The sequence below is a fragment of the Pangasianodon hypophthalmus genome, chromosome 12, assembly GCF_027358585.1.
Source record: "Pangasianodon hypophthalmus isolate fPanHyp1 chromosome 12, fPanHyp1.pri, whole genome shotgun sequence".
NCBI classification, from domain to species: domain Eukaryota; kingdom Metazoa; phylum Chordata; class Actinopteri; order Siluriformes; family Pangasiidae; genus Pangasianodon; species Pangasianodon hypophthalmus.
Genome location: NC_069721.1, coordinates 14,893,150 through 14,914,159, shown reverse-complemented (window position 1 = coordinate 14,914,159; position 21,010 = coordinate 14,893,150). Strand labels below are relative to the sequence as shown.

The following is a 21,010-nucleotide window of genomic DNA, read 5'->3' as shown; positions in this document are numbered from 1 at the left end:
GCAAGTTAAATGGACATCATTCTAGTACTCTTGTATTTATAATGTATCTAATGAATAAGCTATTTCCCAACTCTAGCACTAATTTGATTAATGACATGCAAATTACACTTACGCAGGGATATCAGAAGAGCTCCAAATAGAAATGTGATTAATCCAAAATACAACATCAAAGCTCTACAATCCGTGCAATGGGTTAAATAGAAATTTACAATGTAGGGCACAAGACGCAGACAATATGTGAGAGAAATGAAGCCCTTTCATTTCGCTCGCTCTCCCCTTCTCTTTTTCTCTTTCTCTGTCTAAATTGCTTGGGCAGTGCCACCAGAATAACATATGACTTTCATAATAAAACCACGGAAGCCCATGCAAATAAGTGTGAAATTGCAATATAATCATTTATGTAAATGAAACAGTGGTGTGGTGAAGCATCATTATTCTCTCTACCCTCTTAGTTCTTGTTTTTGCGACAGAGAGGGAGAAAATTATTAACATGAAAGAAACCATGATGGAAAAAAAAAGCGAGTTTCCACTCCACTCTCTCAAAACTCACATATGCAGACATTTTAATGATATGCACATGTGGGATAGATCTGAATACACCCTGGTTAGGAAAAACCTGGTAAACATAAGCTTGTCTTTACTCTTGGCCTGAATACTTGAGTCCAGACCAAGAAACAATTCTGGGCTCATAATCACAGCTTTGCTTTCACATAGAAGAATTCTTTCTGAATCATATATTGATGTACAATTCTATGCATCACTTTTATGCATACAGGCTTGCAAAATGATAGGTACTAGGTTCATCCATTTATTGTTTTTTTTTTAAATATTATTTTTCTTTTGTACCAATACTCAAGTGTTCCCCTATAAGAAGCTTTGCAGGTATGCAGGATGGCACAAAATGTGTTTTTTTGAAATGTTCTCAATGAAAGCAATCGCACCACAAATGTGAGCTAATTACAGTGCTCCAGTCCTATGAAAGTATGGTTTTCCATATCAATAGTGCATTCAATAGTCTTGTTCATTGACCATAACAACCTTTTCCCCACCATAATGAAACTTGAAACATGAAGTCACATTTCTTAGTATGCATGTTTTTCCCAGTCATAGAATGTTAAGGCAACAAACAAAACAAACAGGGTTTAAACATTCTGTTAATTATAATAAACAATTAACAATTAACAAAGTATTCAAATAATAATAATAGCAAAAAAATGAGTGGAATAATTGGGTCAGAATGGCATGAGCTTGTGTCCTACCAGGAAGGGCACTCGTAACAGAAAACATGGAAAGGATTCGTGTCAGACGCACTACTGGTGTCCTACAAGGCTCAGTGCTTGGGCCTCTTTCTCTTCTGAGTCTATACCTGCTCTCCTGATAATGTAATATTTTCACATGGCTTCTTCTACACTGTTATTCTGATGACACTCAAAATCATGGTTTCCCAGGTTACAGTTCATTGCTCAGCAAGGTGAGCATCTCAGCAGTTCATCACCTAAAGCTGAATCCCAGCAAGAATGAAACGCTATATAATTTCTCAAAATGCACACCTACACCTTGATCTTTATTTCTTCTTTCTAACAAAGCAAAAAAACATGGTTTAGTGTTGGGTGATCAGGTATTGTGCTCAGTACATGTTGCAGACCTTACCCAGCCATGCAGGTTTCTCCTTTATGGCATCAGGAGGCCAGCAGTGAGGTCACTTGGATAATTGTTGACTCCTGATACTTGCTCCTGTCTGATCTTCCTGCCATTAGGCCCTTACAATTGATACTGAATGCAGCACCCCAACTTGTCTTCAATCTTCCTAAGCTTTACTGGCTTCCTGGTACTGCCCATGTTACATTTTGCTTGCCTTCAAAGCCAAAAAATGGCCGGCTACCACCTATCTGTTTTCAACAGTCAAATTCCCCACAGTACCTAGCGCCTTACAAACTACAAGTAGGACTGAGTTTAACACTACACAAGGATGTCAAACATCAAGGATCTTCTCTCTTGAAGCCCCAACTCACCAAAAAAACACTTGAACTCCAATGAACTCAGTGTATACATAACAATAAAAAGACATTTTACACTGTGTACTAATTTACCCATGTACCAGCACTTTTGACATGTGGAAGTGCTTTAGCTTGTTGAATATTTGCTTTCTGGAGAAGGATGTCTGCCAAATAGTTTAAAACTAGATGGAAATGTTCATTAAAACTTAATTTTGATGCAAATAATGGCAGAAATATGCATAAATGCAAAAATAGGCCATTCCAAGTTATTAGCATTGTAAACACAAATTAAATGAGGCCATATGGACACTAAGGTTTGAATTCTATCCTCATTTATGGCTAAAAATTCTTTCCTCCAAAAATAGTACTTATAATTAGAGAGCTGTTATTGTTTCAAGTCTGGTGTTTTGTATTACTTACAGCCAACTTCTTAAAATAGATTTGCTTCCTCTGAAACACCAGCATTATGCCTCTCACGTCTCTCAAATCTTACTAAAACAATGAAGGTACTTTGGCAAACAAACACCACTTGGCTAATTTTGTGTCAGTCAAACTCATTAGCAAGACTTGAGTGAGATACATTGATACTCGTAGAAATAGTTAACCCATGTTAGAATTCCCTCTAGTCTTGGAAGAACGATAAAAAAGTGTGTCCATCTTTAAATGGCATAAAACAATTCAAGTGGGCCCATCTGTAATCTGAAATTAGGATCTGAGTGAATGCAGCAGTGACAATGCGATACACAATGAGACCATCTTGCGGCTCCGCAGGGGCACATAGGGATGCCTGAAAGGCAGCAGATCTACACAAGGGAAACAGCTGGCACAGCTGAGCGCCAAAGACCCAGGCTGCCTGGGCTAAGCACAGTGGAGAGCCCAGATAGTGCCCACCTGTCTGGCCCTGGGCCAGCTCAGCTACACACTACACAGCTAGCCAGCCATCTGTGCATGAAGCCCTCAGTGCCTGGATCCCAAACCACAGCTGGCTCTCATCGGAACTGAACCTGATAAAGCTCCAGTATCTTCTGGTGAGTGATGATACATACATCAGACAAATGTGTCTGGAAACCAAAGCTGCTGGGCAAGTGAGGAAGAGCGATCTGTAATCAGGCACTGGAGTGGAGAGCTGGCTGGAGTGGGGGAAAAAACAATCAGCACACTAAAGCGATCAGATAATGCTTAGTGTTCATGTTGTGCTTCAGACCAGCGTCCACCAGGACAGCCTCTTGTGAATCTTAATCACAGAGTTTATTGCATTCCCAGAGTTTTCCTCCCCTCCTCTCGTCTAATTAAAAGTGCTGAAAATGTGCAAATGAACTTAAATGAAATTAGAAAGAATCCCCAGTTATCAGATGTGGGAAGCAGGTAGGGGTTTGAAAGAGAGAGGAAAACAGAGACAGAAAGGGTGTTAATGATGGTAGAAGCAGTAGGAGTAGTTTTTCCCTATAACTCCCTTTGGCCTGAGAGTATGATAACACACATACATATTAACATACACAGAGTTTATTATATCTTCTCTTCTTTGAGTATGTCTCTTTGTTTGTGCTAGTGCTATCAGAAGAAGGCTTTATTTTCAGCTTTGCTGATGTGGTCTGTGAGCAAGGTTCCACCATGGTCCCAAAATCCAGCAGTAGCCATTAGATCACACCTTTGATCGACAGTGTGCATCTGAAGTGGGGATTTCCTGCATGTGGGAAAGCAGTGTGAACTGAGAGAGGGCTGACTCTTTCCTCCTAGCAAGCTTTTAAGCAAATTGCCATGTGCGCAGACCTCCCCTGAATACCAATGCAGTTGTGGCAGTGTTCATTGACTAGACAGTGTCAGGAAACATTTGAGAGTGTTTCCACTATTTTGTTCTCTTTCCAGGAACAACTACCTTACATATTTAAGTGATAAATATCCACACGTATACAAAGATGTTTACTAAGAAGAGTAAACCTCATAACTTGACCTGAATAAAACAAATCACCATGGAATGATTGGAATTCACTCGATAAATGTTGCCGTGTTCATTATCTAATGTATATTAGGTGAAAATATTAGGTTTTGTTAAGAATTATTTTCATTAAGAATTATTCTCGTCTCACTACATGCAGTCAAAATAGCAGAATTATTTGTATTTTTTTTAGAAAACATGAGAAAAATGATTATATAGTTGTATAAAATAAAAAAAAATCCATGCAAAATACCTTTCCTCTAACAAAAGTCATTCTCTCAAAAAGTATTTATTTAAAATGTATACGGTTTATTGCTCTCAGTTTACAGACACTCTGTTCTTTTAACCAAATATAAAGTTGCACATATTTACAATCATTTTGGCATCTATAACCAGCTTTTGACACATAAGAGACACAAGTAAAGTAATGAATATAAAAATACTTAAGAAGCTATGGATCCCATAATAGGTTTCAAAAGTCTGGAACAGTTGAAAATTCACCACAAAGAGAACGCATGAGCATATTGCCCGAACATTTTTGGGATTTTCACCCAATTTTCTCCCAATTTGCCAATTACCATCCACTAGCTACCTCTCAACTGTAACACAACAGCTACCAACGAGGGCTGGCGTGTGCTATCTCTGAGACACATGAATCCTTTTAAACTGCTATGTCACAGGGCAGATGAACACTCAGAGGAAAGTGCTAACTATCCTCTTCCACATATATGCTCACAGATGCTCACAGTGTCACTCTGATGGACAGGGGATAGATTAATACCGTTCCACTCAGAGCGCCAGCCAATTTTATTCTCTTGGACTCCTGACCAGAGATGGCTGTGGCACTGTTGGGATGTGAACTTGGAATCTTCTGAAGAAAGGGCACACATTTTTCTGTTCTGCCAAACAGGAGTCAGGAATAGCACCCATACTCATAGTGTAAAATATGAAGATAGCTCACTGACTCTTTGTAAGTGCTTTGAATTCTACAAAATGCCATGATATTTTAGTCAAAATTTGATTGCCTCTGCCAAGAGACCCAGACATGGCGATAGTTTATAGGAACTTGAATTTAAAAAAATAAAATAAAATAAAAAAATTAATGGTCTGGAGGATCTCTACAAGCTTGCTAGAGGAAGAGGTGGTGCTGTTGTTCTGTGCAGCGAGAGGAGAGACTTTACCAAATATTAATTGTAAGGGATGCTCACCAGTGTTTGCTATGTAAGGAATGTTGAACAGTTAAAAGTTCAAAATATAGCATGTGTTATTCGCTTTATATTTAATATTTTGCTCATTGTGATGAATGGTGTCAATAATTCTGGAGCTGGCTGTAGGACAGCTCTATCTTCAGTGCTGTGGATGTGCTGTGTTTTGTTATTCTTTATCCAGCAAAAAAAATCAGTAGACACTACGGCATTGTGTTGAAGGGCAATAATCTGCTGCTCCAGCACTCTATAAGTGCAAACTTTCATTCGCTTCTTTTATTTTTACCCAGTTGTTTTATTTACTTCTCTGTCCTTTGCAAAATCAAAGAAGTTTCAGGCACCTCAGGTCTCCATTGATGTCTGTGAAGTGGGGTGATTTGAATCCCCTCACCACCCCCATCTCTCCTGCTGTCCTCCAAGGGATACGGAAAGCAGTGCAGGCAGGCGAGAAGACGAGTTCTGAGGAGCATGTGAACATCAATGGAGAGATGCGGTTTGAAGGGAGGGGGACACATTCCAGAGAGAGGATAGGGGATGGAAGGAGTGCACAGGGGGTTTATTAGAGCAGCTACCACGTCCTCCACACAGGACAAACACTTCCGCTCATTTAAATGAGGACCCTGAGATACAGAACAACTAAAAGACTAAGGATTCTGTCCTGTTTCTGGTAGAATACTTTTTTTTTTCTTAACAGTAATGAATTAGCTCTTCAGAAATGCCAGTATAATGATTTGTTGTCAGCAGCACTTTCAGAGATGCAGACCACATGGTACTTGTAACAGTTCATACCACTCAAATCCAGTACACTCTGTTCCACTCTACCTCGAAACAACTTTAAAAAGTATCACATAGCATGAGTACAAACAGAACTTTTGAGTGGCTATGGAAGCTTTTTTATTTTTTGTTTTAAAAAAAAAGAGCTAATGTCACTACCTGGTTACTTCATTAAGTCTTTTTTCCTGTTTTGTACAGACGAGTTTCTTTAGGCGACACATCCCTATGCTAATGAGCCTAAGTCTAGTGTTGACGCTGCAGGATATGTTAGCAAACACTTAACCCTTCAAGGGAAAACACCACAATCCATCAAAAAAACCTATTTCAAATGCCAATTGGGGAAAAACAAGTGAGGAAAAAAACACTCTCAATATCCTCTCATGACAAATTAGATGTTTAAACTGGTCTCCTATACAGAACCATGCACTCGGCTCACAACTTCTTTTATAAACTATACAACAGAGAGGAATAACATTTCTTCTTCTGCGTGTACTGGGTAATGCAGTCAGAAGAAGCAAATTACAGTAGACTGCATTTACAGAAAAGTCACATGAACTTCACATGTGAATAATCACATGATTTCAGGCATGAAATTTATGTGGCTTTCAGGCACTTCACATATTATGTTTTTCACATGATTCATTTATTTTCACATGTGACTTTTCATGAGTCATTTATATTCATATTTGATTTTTTTCACATGGGATTTTTTCATGATTACACACAATTTATTTATTTTTTCATGTGATTTTATGATTTTCACACAATTTTTTCATGTGTCATCATTTATTTTCACATGTATTTTTTCCAACAATTTATTTATTTTCACATATGATTTTTTTTCACATGATTCATTTATTTTTACGTGATTTTTATTTCAAATGATTCATGTATTTTCACCTGTAGGGCGTGTGGTATCATTTTCATGATGTAATTTTCCCGCACAATCACAAACTGTTCACATGATGTCTTGTATTTACTTGACTTCACGTGAGCAATTTCAGGGAATACGATGTTGAAATGTATAACGTATGATCACATGTAGATCACATTTAGAATGGATGTGAATTTCCATATGGGACGATATCACATGGAATGTTAATGCTTTTAAAGTAAATGTAGACAGCCAGAAAATTAAGACCTAAACAAATATAGATGTGATCATCTCCACTCTCAGGACTTTGGACTTTGGACAAAAAAACTATTTCAGCAGAATCAGTGAAGCCTCTCTCATGGAGCAATCCAGTGCAGTTCAGGAAGGAGAATTATCCCACAGGGGCAGAGTGCCTGGATTCCCAGCCTCTGTTCCCACCAAGCCCTGAAAGTATCCCCAGTAATGCTTCTCACTAACAGCAAAAACCTGCTCTGATTTACTCTGAGTTGCTGTGGAGGGAAAATGAGCGCTTATGGCTCCTAGGAGACTCTTTTTAGTCTTCAGCAAACTTCACAAACATGCTAAAATCTGCTCTTTTTAACTAAATTCTGTTTCTTAGAACACTCTTATAGCAGAACGCATGCTGTTGGCAAAATAGCTACCCAGAGATGGGTGCGAAGAGGAGGCAATAAGAAACACCTCAAGAGGATAAAGTGCTGAAGTGATAGAGACTTAAAGATGCTGCAATGTGTTTCAGTTAACTCAATGCAAGTCCGACTCCACCAGGAAGAGCTATAACGTGTTCAATTACACGTCAGCAGTGAAGGTCACATATCATTGTTTTTGTAACGCACTGTACAAAGATGGATCGGTCTGCTGATAATGTTTAACTATCTAATCTCACAGGGGGAACAGCAAGTGCGAGATTAAGGAGCTCCTCTCCTTGGAAGCCCTTGACGAAGTGAAGCCCCTTATTATTAGCCATTGGCACTGGTGTCTCTCAAGCATTAACTCCCATCTCTTATGCAGTCTGCAGCGAGAGATCAGCGAACATCCCGGCAAAAATGAAAGCACAGTCTTGCGGTGATGAAAAGAGCGAGTGAAGGGGGGTCACTTCTCTAAGAGTCGTAGTGCCTGCTTAGTTGTGTAGCTCATTTAAAAGCTCCCATCGTGACTGAGACACCCTCTCTCCATGGCAAAAAGGTGTGGGAATGCCAGACAGGAGACCCAGTTGCTTTACAAGTCACTTGCAGCTATGTTTGATTAAATCATGCCACCCATGAGGATGGCATAAAAGCTATGCCAGTATAGGCACGTGCTTTAATGTGGTAAATAGAGGGAGTGCAAATTGAGTGGTCTACTTGTAATTAGGCAGAAAAAAAGAGCTTGATGCATGTCTGGTACAAAGACACTGGTGTTGTATGTGCTTGGTTTACTGTTTGTTCTATGTTGCTGTCCATAGGATTTAGTTTATCTATCTGTTCTTATATATAGTTTTAAGTCAAGCACTTTTTCCTGACATGATTTTATGTCGGATTTCAATATTTTGCCTGTTTCTGTACACGGCTGATGGTTGGGGAATCCCTGTGCTGCACCTCACTTTGCCATTTTTGCTTTGCACTCTGTGATGTGGTTAGATAGTTCTTTGCTGTTAGGTGTTTCATCATGCCTTCTTTGTCATTGAATATGAGGATCACAGGCTTTTTTGGGACATTTGCTTCTCACCAGCTTACCTTCAGTGCATTCTTGCACCTACAGGAGTTATTGGACTTTTCACTCTGCTACTTTTCTCTGGTTTTCTATCAATAGGAATAATAAGGGCATTATATTGTTTTGCTTCTGTCTTTCTTTGTCTGTAACTAGTAAGGATGGAGTCTGGTCTCAAGACATTTTCTGTATTGACTTGGACTTGTCTCGGACTTACTGGCATTTACTCGGACTTGTCTCGGTCTCGAGCATTGGTGTCATTAAATATGGCCTTGGGCTCAACCAAAAACTTTGTAAAAAATAATGCTTGTGTTGTCTTATTGTTTTGCATGCTCAGCATTTGACAAGAAGTAATTCCTTCTGGCATGGCTATGCATAGGCTACTTGAGCTGTAACACAGGGCTATGGGCAAAGGGGGGATAGTTTTCAGCTTTAATAAAGCAAACTTAATACACCAAGCACACTTTAGCTGATCAACCATTTCTGGGATAAAGGGAGAACATTGCATAAACTTTTCTGACAACTTTGCATGTGTGTGCTCATGCCTGAAGCCAAACATGGAACGGTTTCATGTGTAAATGAATGGATCTCAATTACTCAAATCAAAACCTATGACTGCATATTTATGCTTAATTTGCTTCATTGTATGTTGGTTATATTTGGCTTGTGTTTATTAGTTTAGATTTTGACAATGGGACGGAACGCATGTAGGTTTGTGGGCTTTTAATATTAGCAAGCTAACTGTCATAATGATGAATAGCAGAAAATATGATAGAAAAACACACAAAAAGGGATGGGAAAAGCCTTTGAAAAAATGTATATGACCTTGATTTTAGTGAGGAAGGTTTTTCAATGGCTATGCTGCAAATCCTGATTTATAGAATTTACATGTAGAAGATTTAACTTTGAAAAGGTAAGGAACTTTCTGGTAATGGTCCATAGCGTGTGGTGTGGCTATGTAGGGGTTTGATGCTAAGCTGGTTGGTATCTTTTACTGCAGTAAAGACTTTCCGATATTTCTGGTTAATAGCACACGCACAACGTGCCCAACTAATATAAGACTACATGATTTGAATGTAAGAAAAAATGACTACTTTTGTTTAATCAAGTTAGGACACGCCTGATTCAGAGTTAGTAAAACATTTTCTCACTCCCAGTATCTGTGTCGCTGAATCGTTAGGGACCATCGCTAAAGTGAGGCAAACAAGAAAAGTGTGAAAGGTTTGACATTAGCAACAGCCTGATTTCAGTAGGGTTTTGCTACATATGAGCAAGCTACTTAAACCAACTACTGCACACTTGTTAGCCGAATTGTTCAGCTGGAAATAATAAGAACATGTTGTTAGAATAGTAGCTTCAAAACTAGTTGTATACTAAAAAGCGCCTTCATATTTGTAAATATGGAATGGATTTAAAAAAAAATATTAGGAATTGATACTGATGGAGAAACAGAAAACTTCTTAATCAGTTATAAATGCATGATAGTGGCTGAGTATTTGCTGAGTCATCATGAAAAGTTGACACTGTTGCTTTGAAACAAGCTGTACATTTTGTGCACCTTTTCTAGATCACACTACACCTCTGTGAACCTTTAAACATTTTCATGGTCTTTTCATTTTTGCTTGCCATGGTACTCTCTCTCTGTCTCTGTCTCTGTCTCTCTCTCTCTCTCTCTCTCACAAACACACACACACACTTTATCTACTGATAAATAATTTGCTCCCAATTGTATCCTTGTCTTGTCAGGGTTATTTAATTATAACTAAGGTTTTTCTATTGCACATCTCTCTCTGTTTCCAATCTGTCATTCATGTTCTCTTTCTCTGTCTCTCTCTGGTCAGAGAGTACTTGCTGTTCTTTGTTACAGTAGCCAATAGCTACTGTTTTGTGTTATAGCAGCCTTGCTTTTTTCTCAGTGGAGCAGTTGTAAATTCATGTAATGGTGCTCCCAATACCCTAAATCCTCTGGTTTTTGGTCTCAGTTGTGACTCTTTCATTTAGATGCAGCCGTGACTAGGTCTCAACCCCCTTAAGACTCGGTCTTGACTCGATCCTGGTCTTGGACTTGCCTTGGATTCGACAGTGACAGTCTTGATTACAGCCCTAGTAACTAGTAGTATGCTGGTTATTTTCCCTTTGTTGTTCATTAGTATACCTGTTGCTATTTTATACTATATATTAGTATTTATTATTATTTGACCTGGACCAATTTGTACTAGCAGGAGGTTTTTGATAATGATGATGATGATGATTATTATTATTATTATTATTATTATTATTATTATTATTACTGAAACATACTTAAACATTGCATCCAAACAATTTTAGCTTATCTCTCCACTGCACTTTTTTAAAATCACAAAACAGGCATAGGCCACCTATCCACATTCATCCATCTATAATTCTATGCGTGTGTAATTAAATATAGAGATTTTTTGGGGGTGTGGTGTGGCTTTTTGGGGGTTGGGGTGTGGCTTAATGCATATTATGCAAAGTCTTATATACTTTACTGGATTATAATGAACACTAACGTTCAACAAAGTGATACATATAAAAAATGTAAGGGACACATTGTTCTATAATAATTGTGTGTTTACACCTAAAGACATAGAACACTTATTTCTTATTCCAGCATACACACAGTTCATTTTACCATTTGCAGCTGGAACATTTCAATAGATTCTAACATCAAAAAACCCTCCCAGAGTGTGACTGGGAAATGTCCAGGTATATCAAAGGGAACTGATGCCAATATATGGTTTAGTTAAAAATGACCTGAGAAGACTGTTTCACATCAAAGCTTTCTATGATCTATATCTTTACATCATCTATATAAAAAATGAATATATTGTGAGATCAAAATAAGCAAAACATAATATATGCCATACAATGTGACAAACTATATGCCAAAATATTCACAGTTCTGGCAGCCATTTTGGTATGAAAACAAATGGCAGCTAATTTTAACTGCAGTTCGATGTGGGGAATATCTGTGTTTCTGCATAGATTTGTCATATAGGCTATTTGATTTTAATATATTTAAAACACTGAAAACTAATACAAATACTAAAGTTGTGTATGAGCATGTTTATTTAATCCATTATGGTGCTGCCACAGATAATGCTCAAAATGATGCCCAAATCTTGCTTCAGCACAACAGATTTTAGTTTCGGGCAATCCGGGGTAGTTACTGCACAGTTCATTCACAACTCAATGACTGAAATATTTTCACTAAATAAAACCATCCTCCATTTGTAACCCCCTTTTCCAGACTACTACAACCCCTTGTTTCCCTGTGACGTATGCAATTTCGAGTGGATTTCTCTACAACTCCTTCTTCTTTATACTGCAATGCGGTTGAATGCTCAAATCTGATTGGTCAGAAAGTGTGCATTATTTTTGTATAACAGCATGCCTCAGAAAGTAGTTTCAGCTGTGTACATGAATGATAGGTTATATATTAATGCGCTCCTTCTAATGTTTTTGTTTCTATAGTAACAGCTCATACACAGGGACTTGTACAATGGCCATACTACATAATATAAAACTAATAATAAATTAATTTAAAAACTGCGCTGTTGTTTAACAAAGTAAAACTTGTAATTGATGTTGTTATGTTTTTTGTTAGGAGACATTTTTTTTTTTTTTTAATGGATGGAGTCTTGGTTGTAAGCGCTTTGTATCAGTCAGAGTTTCCCAACTCAGAAAAGTTTTCAGGACAAAGGGGTTTACAGTTTCTTGGTCCACAACCTTAAATCAAACTATAAACCATTCAAATATAACAATTTGTACATTACTAAATTAAACATTGTAATCATTGGCAGATTTGTGTGGTATAAGCGGTACACACTCCTGACCATACTGTTATACAAAAAAATAATGCACTTTGGTGGGGTAGCAGCACCATACCCCTCCCCTGGCTACTAAATGTAATTAAAATGTGTGTCTTATGCTTTCGAATGGTGTTGGCATGATATCGCAAGTTTAAATCATGATGAAGACTCAGCCATCTGTGGCTGGGAGACCAAGAAAGCAAAAGTGGCTGTAGTCTCTGGGTGGGATGGCATGACTCTCTCCCTTGACAATCAGAACAACACTAGCCAATTGCAAATGTCTGTGAGCTCTTGTATGCAGAAGAGGGCAGTTAACACTATCCACCGAGTGTGTTCAGCTATGGGCCTGTGAAGTAGCGTCAGCAACAGTTGGAAAAGATGCGGTGGCTAGCTTCACATGTCATGAAGCAAGCACATTAGCCTTTACCCTTTACACTTGGTATCTGTCATGTGATAAAGGAGAGATATAATGGGCAGAAACTAGCAATGACTAAAATTGAGAGGAAAAATGTTCTCATTGCTGAATTTAAATGTTAGCACAGGGTGTATCCAGGGTGTATTGCTGCCTGTCTTCCCAAGATACACCAGGACCCTGACTAGGATAAAATGGTTACTTTTGATGAATGAATAAATTAACTGCTAATGAACTACTGTACATTATCTTCCATAGACAGAAACAAAATTTTTGTAAATGGTAAATGAGGACACATGCACGTAGAGCATTTAATATTTTTCAGTAGTCAGTACTCGGTGTAAAAAAAAATGGTGTAGCTTTGTACAGCGAAGGTCAGAAGAACTGTGACTTATTTCACAGTTATTTCACAGACAGGAGTGACTCATATAATAGAGATAGTGTTATTCTCTGGTGTGGCTGAACATTTCCAAATGTAAATGACCTTTAAAAATTGGCCCATCTGGAATATATTCACTGCCAGTCAGGGGTCAGTCTATTACAATAATCCACTGTATAGTATTTACTAGATCTGTCTGACACTGTGCAGAAGTATGACAGAGGTGACAGACAGAGGAAATGAAGTCGTTTCGACAAATTCTTTCCCCTACTGTTTAAAGTTATATAATTTGTATAATGGAAGCTTGCTAACTTTAATATTATCTTTAAGCCTGGGTCTTCAACACACTGCTTTTATTTCTAAATGGTGCGCCTCTGGAAATACCTTGTTGCTTCAGACTGACTTGGAATAAGTACACTGCAAATGTTCGGTCCATTTTATCCAGCTTAAAAAATAGTACACAAAACAAACTAAGACTGTGCAAAGTCATTTTACTGACCTTCATATCTAAGTTACCTCATTTTAGAGTCTAGTAATAAGCTTCAACAAGATGTAACCATGTTACATTGACCTGTGTTTCAAAGGCACAATGTCAAAGGATGGGGATAAAAAGAAAAGAGGGGAAAAAAAGCAATTTCACATTTAATATTTACCCTCTTTTGCTAGGAAATTTGGCAACACATGTACGTGTGATTATGAGTGTGTGTGTGGGTACGCATGTGCAAGTGAGCAGTGTGCAGAAGCACATGGCAGCCCCTTTCACAGCAGGGAGCCCTGCGGGTCCCGAGGCAGAGCGTGAGGGTTGAGATAAAAGAGTCGAGGTGGAGGAAATTTCAAAGCCTCCCCTGCAGACATGCTCCAGCTTTGTGCATTTTAATGCTAAGATATTCAAATCTCATAGTCTTCCATTCTTAACCTTCCTTTCTTCATCAGTCCTTGCAGGGCATTTCTGTCTGCAGCTAATGCCGTGCCATGTCCACAAAGAGAAGACTAATTTAGGAAAGTACCAGTCTCCGTCATGGTAAAAGACCTGGATGTTCTTTTTGTTTATCAATAGATCTGAACAGACATTAAACCTATTAAAATACAAGACAGATTGAGGTTAGGAGGTGAAATGGAGGTGTTGTGGTAGCTCTGTGGTTAAGGCTTTGGGCTACTGATTGGAAGATTGTGAATTCAAATTCCAGCACTACCAAGCTGCCACTGATGGATTCTTGAGCAAGGCCATTAACCCTCAACTGCTTAATTATATTCTGCCTCAACTGTAAGCTGCTTTGGATAAACGCATCAGCCAAATGAACAGATGTAATATTGCCATACGACCAATCAGGCTGGCCCAGAACTAGATTCAGTGTTGAGTTCTTAGTCTTTAAGAGACATTAAAATAAACGAAAAAGTCAGAGAAACACAAGCATTTTTAATCCACGAGCAATGTATCTTTGACTGAAGTGGAAGTTCATGCTAGATAATTCACAGATTATACAACTACCTAAATGAAAGTGGATTGGGCCAGTAATTAAACTGTATCTAGTGTGATCTATGCTGACTTTTGTTCTGTTCAGGCTGCGAACAGCTCATTAAGTTGTGGCTTCCCACTCTATCTAAGCTTTTGGTTCAAATGACAAAGTAAGGGCTTCAAACTCTCTTGCGATATAATTAGAGTTCATTTCAAATTGGGTGCTTGAGTTATGCTTTTCTAGTGAAAAACAGGTGATACAACCTTATATTTGTAAATTGCTCATGCATATATTATACATAATAGTGTTAGTTTTTGGCCGCAGATTTATCTCTCTCTTATGTTGAGAGCCAGGCTGGGAGCCGGATTAGCGTTCAGTGGACAGGCAGAGTTCGTGTGGCGCATGGCACTGTATCTCTTTGATCAAAGCTTTCAGAGCAACGATTTGACATGATTCATAAGCAGAGCGACATCAGGGTGCAGTGGACAAGCGCTTTAAACTGAACCTTTGAGCCATGGAGTTCACAAGGGAATGTGTGTGGGGGGGGACAGAAGCCCAAATAGCAGAGGGGATGCAACTCTAATCTCACGTTTTTAAGCTTTAAAAAAAAACTTTTTTAATTATGTTTAAAGGCCCAGGCACCATTTGTCATACTCTCTTGATATAAAACTATCCATATACATTTAAAGGCAAACCATGAGCACAGTGTACCAACACAAACCCCTTACTTCTAACAGCAAGCTGACATTTGACCTAACACTGACTCACACATCTCTCAGGCATGCATAAATACCTGGAGTTTCAGAGACAGGTATATCCCTCCATGCATGGATATAAGTTCCCAAAACTGAACTGGCTTTAAATTAAATCTGACAGGCCTTTCACATTTTTAAAGACCAATGGTTGAATATAGCTGTCATTCTCAAGTGATTAATCATTTAGCTGTTTCAGACAGTGGAACAGTACATCAACTCTTGCTCGACCTTGTTACTGTGTCTGCTGTGACCTCCAGAAATGTATGGCAAAGATGATATCACACAAGAGGAATACTCGCAAATGGATTCTGCTGCACGGAATTCACTACATTCTCAAGGAACAAGGGAGTGGGAGGTGCATTTTTATTATTCTTTTTTTTTATCTCTCCTGCAAGTTGGAGCAGAGATGTGATCTTTATCATTATGAAATAGCGTTCTGCATATGCTGCCAGAGCTCTGCACTAGCACTAGATTGTTACAGGCACAAGTAAGTTGTTGAGTACAGCTGGAGGTCTTTAACACATCCCCTCTGCTGGGGCACTGACAGCACGTTCAACAGTCTACAGTAATGGGCCAAAGGGAGCAGGAGCTACCATGGTGACACTGCCGAGAGTGGGTCTGCAGCTCTGTGTGGCTGCCCCCGCTTTGTCCCAATGGCATCATGAGATGCAAAGCCAGCAGACAAGATGGTTATCCCTGCACTGTCCAAAATCTGCTGCTGTCCAATAAATCCCCTAAATTGAATTTAAAAGGCTTTCGAATTTCATTAGAAACTTGGTAGATGTCCTTGCAATGAACCAGGGACCAGTGGCCTGTCTAATTAAAATTCAAGCAGAAAAAAAGAGTGTGCTTCGATCAAATCAAACTTTAATTACCAAAGATAACCCCAAGCTACTTCTAAAACCACTGCAAAATGAAGGACCCGGAAAATAACTTCTGCTATAAATTCATCTTTCACTAAATAGGTGCCCTATGGAAAAAAAGTGCTTCAGTCACTGCTGGCTTCAAACAGTTTAAACACAGTGAAGAACAAACAATCCAAAACATGAAGATCAAATAATCCCAAAATCATCAATTATATGGATTTTAGATACAGAAACTTTGATGGAGAGCAAAGGACACAACACCACAGGAAAATACCACATCACTACTGCTTAATGTGGCTTTGCACAAGCTAGTGCCAAAGGTCTGACTTGCCAGAGGTGCCTGAAAAATCAAATTCTCTCAGCCTTTTGGTTCACTCGAGCTGGGGCTAAATAATTGATGGGGCCAGTGAGTGGTGGCAGTGGCAGCGACAGTGATTTGATTTGGGAGCCAGTCTGAATGGGTTCAGGATCCTTACAGACACCCTGCGGAGGGCCAGAGAGAAATGTCAATCGCACCTCATCTACAGACCGAGGCTTCACTGCTACACCGAGAGAGTAGCAATCACCAGGCAATCTGCAGCTAGTTCACCATCCACATTTAATGAGACACACACACAACAGATACAAAGAAAGACTGAAAAAGCACCCAGCTGCTGCTCTCACAAGTGTCAACTCCATCCCCCACTGTGGTCCATGAGAACACACAGGAAAAAAAAACTCTGGATACCACCAGAATTGTATGATCTATTCAGAAGTAGACTAATTTGTTTTGTCTATGTAGAGAGGGGACTGTGAGCTCTTTCAGAAAAACAGGCACTCCACAATTTCATCAACATTATGCACCAGTTTTCAATACACAGATTAAACCCACACATCTTTTTGTGAGAGGTATTCACCTAATTGAAAGGGAAGCATAGCGTTGTTACAATGATCAAATTATTCAGGAACAAAAAGATTATCATTGAAATCAAACAGGAAAATAGAGACACGAGATGAAGTCCTTGTGATCCAGAGCATGCACCATATCTCCCCACTGACCCTATCAGTGTGACTTTGACCTGCACTCAGATAACCGTTTCACCCTGTTCACACATCAACTTGCTAATTTCTGCAGAAAACAAGGCAAAGGAAGAATACATCTCCAAGACTTTACAGCAAAGCTACATCAGTTCCTCCTCTTTTCCCACATCCACAGGGCTCTGAAGAGACTCACAGCAACAGAAAGGAATAATGATGTTGGCAACGGGGAGCTGCTAGGAGTAAAAATTAGCACTGGAGAAATGGAAACATTGGCTGAAAGGAGGGGAACATTTCTTGTAGTGTAAACGGACCAAACAAATCTTAAAACAGCTGTTACAATACTTCAGGACCTTCTGTCAGGACATTATGCTAGAAAGGGACACAATTAGGCTCCCCAGTGGCACAGTAGAAAAGTTTTCACCCTGTGATCTGGAGATTATGAGATCAAATCCCCACAGTTACATAGTGATCTGTGAGTGGTAGTCAAAGAGCAAAATTGCTCATGCTCTCTGGGTGTGAGGGATGGCATACTCTCTCTCCTCTGCTGTTTTATTGCAATTCTACTTTATAGAAGGACACTTAACTTTAGTAAAAATGTAAATTACTGTAACATGATTGGCTGCTTTCATAAAAGGTTTATTACTGCAATATTTTTACATGTATCTATGCCAGTTTACCACTTGGTAAAATTACTGTAAATAATAGTATTTGCCAGTTTTTTTTAACAGGACTGTTTTTAACAGAGCAGTCTGCACACAAACACAGGAGATTTTAGCATGCTGATTGGCTAAGATTAACCTTGTCATATCAATTTGTAGAGCTGTCCTCATTAATAGTAACTGACATCGATCTGTCTCAATAAATGAAGGAACAAGGGCAGACAGCCACAGAAACTACTGCAGTAAGTTATAAAAAATAAAAATAAAACAAAACAAACAAACAAACAAAAAAAACAAGCATTGGTGCAAGACACTGATGTGCATGGTATTACTTTTAAGATACTGAGTCACGGGAGCATTTGATCCAATTACAGTATCAAAACTACATTAGACTGAGTAAAACTGTGACAGAATGCAAAAATAACCATCAAATCCAACATAAATAAAGCAGAACTGGCAAGCTGATAGTACTCTCACTTAAGAACTATAAAAAAGAACTTGAAATAAATAAGGAGAAGAAGTATATTGATCCTTTACCAAGCCAAGTTAGAGTACTTGGCTTTCATGTCCAGAGAGATACAATGCATTTAGGGTAATTCAGAGGGCCAGTGAACAGGGCTTAAAGCAAAATACATAACCAGTGTAGCTGCTGGCATTTTTCATGATTAAACCTCTGCCATGTGATTGCTAAACCATTGGGATCTTTTAGTGAGAGAATGCTTCAGGTTTTGTCTGTACGATTTAACCAGAGCCTCGCATTCAATTGTCTGCAGCAGCAATGTGACCCATAGTCCAAAGAGAATTCCAGCACTCCAACACTGCTTCCCAACATGAGTGTCACTAGGTCAGAGCTCTGGGCCTGCTCAGTTTTCCTTTCTCTAGAGAAGACATTTATTCCTTTCTCTAGAGAAGACATTTATATTCTCAATGGCCATGCGAGTCAACCTCATGGCTAAATGAGGAGTAATGACTAGCTCGTTTAAGAAAGAATGTTTAGCTTGCCGGCATGATAATAATATAATAAAATAATAACAATAAAAGCAAAAGTAGCAAAACTAGCCTCTGCAGATGTATTTCTACATCCTACAAAAGCATAAATCTCAACAGCATACAGGAGAATGTCAGTGTTCCAGTTGAGAGATGTTACATTGTACATCATAGTTTGCTAAGTTTCAAAATAAAGCTTAACTGCAATTAATTCAGCTCCATGTATGTTTATCACCTGCAGGCTTAAGCACAAATGTGAAATCCTTAGGTGCCTTCCAAGAGATAAAGCTGTTTTGTCAGTGGGGCAGGATTTGTAATTTCAAGGTGAACTAATTTAATAAAATATTAAGATATGCAAAATTCCCAGTTAATTACCTGTCTTGCCTGGGAGCTTCAGTTTTATAATAGAATTTTGGACTTTTACAGACATTTTGAAGGAAAATTTCCAAATGAGCTGAGAGGTCACAGCACTGCTTTGGCAAAATTCTTAATATTTAATATTTTTAAATTCAATCCAAATGCAAAAAAAAACAAACAAAAAAACTCCTAACTCAACATTGAGCCACATAATGGTGGCATTTACACACAGGTAAGCTACACAGCATGCCATATGTACGCGGCTCAGCACAGTATACACTGTATATAATACAGTGTTAAATTTGTGCATTGGAAGAAAGACATTATATAGAATGTATGTACAAAGTATTAAGATACAGAAAATTTCTGAGTGCACCAAAGCAACTTGTATGAAATACTGTACATTACTTAGCTTTGATTTCAGGAAGCAAAATCATTACTGTTTAAAAAAAAATAAAAAAATCTTCAGGAAGTTACAGCAAACATACCACAATTCTTCTTTACTGTAAGGCCAAGAAAATGCAACACTGAAAGGTCTGATAACTAACAACAAGTTCACACTGCTCTAATGCTGTGACTCTCCTTTCACACACATATTCTACAACTTCACACATGGCAGTGAAGGAATTTCTCTGTCTCTCTCTCTCTCTCTCTCTCTCTCTCTCTCTCTCTTCATCGACCGCTCATGCATCATACTCATCAACATCCTTCTGGGGAACTAAGGACATGTAAACCTCTTGAAGACAAGCTCAGCTATGGAGATTTTCACACCTAGCCAGGCAAATTAGCATAAAAATACTCACTGAGGAGAGAAGGCCCACTCTGAACGTAGCAAGTAACTGTGTCTGATCAACCTGTTTCAGAGACAGAGAGAGAGGGAAGGAAAAGAGAGAGCCAGCTGTGAAACCACAGTCAAATGATGGGAGGAGGAAAGGCATTACAACAAATGTACAGAGGCAGCCGCTATCAGTGGCCAAAGTCTGAGGTAAAATGTGGAATACAGGACTGAGGAGGGAGGAGGATACAGATAACAAACAGTGGAAATGTGGCTAGTTCAGACAGTTACATTAAGATAAATGTTATTTTAGATTTTTATTACTATTGCTTATAGTACTCTAATTACTGTACTTGCTATGATTATTGATGGTGTTTACTGCAGATCAGGCATTTTACAGATATTCAGCCATTATGCTCAAGTTTACACACATTCAAATGTACACACATTACAAACACAAGTTTTATAGTGCCAATCCTTCAAACATGAAAGTGAAGAATAGCAATGAAATATCTGTATCTGCATTTAAACCCAAAGTGAGCTTGGCCCAAATCAGGAGTTTTTTTTCTTTTCCTCTGCTTTTTTTAAGCTGAACCCTATCACTATGCCCCTGGAAACACTTGAAAAACACAGAGGTAGAATTGCAGTGGAGCCTAAAGTAAACCACCGTGACCCTGACCAGGCAGTTATTAAGTATTAATGAATGAATGAATGAATGTTAAATACATGATGCAGCAGTGTCTCATGTTAATGATTGTGGTGTTTATTTGTCCCACAAGTTACATATCTGACTGTTCATCCAGATGAAAAAAAAAAAAAGCCCTTGCAAGACTTTTTCCCATGATGCACATTCCTAGTCTCAATCAGATGCCCGTGTGGGCAAGGAAAAAAAAACAAAAAAAAAAAAACAAGCGAGCAAAAACAGCGCACCTCCCATTTGTATTCACTATATCCGTACTGTACATGCTTGTTTTATCATCAGATTTGACCATAAGCAACTTTGATTAATAAGGGCCT

General features: G+C 38.6%; 1 protein-coding gene across 7 annotated transcripts in view; it reads right to left on the bottom strand.

Annotated features, from left to right (window-relative positions):
• rbfox3a (RNA binding fox-1 homolog 3a) overlaps nucleotides 1-21,010 on the bottom strand; it is a 327,901-nt gene that overhangs the window by 219,406 nt on the left and 87,485 nt on the right. For 6 of the 7 annotated variants that reach the window (XM_053238792.1, XM_053238795.1, XM_053238794.1 and 3 more), the window contains exon 3: nucleotides 20,022-20,072. The exons of the other annotated variant lie outside the window; for it this stretch is intronic. The gene's annotated coding sequence lies outside the window, so the exon portion shown is untranslated. The remainder of the gene's footprint in view (nucleotides 1-20,021; nucleotides 20,073-21,010) is intronic. 7 annotated transcript variants of the gene reach the window in all.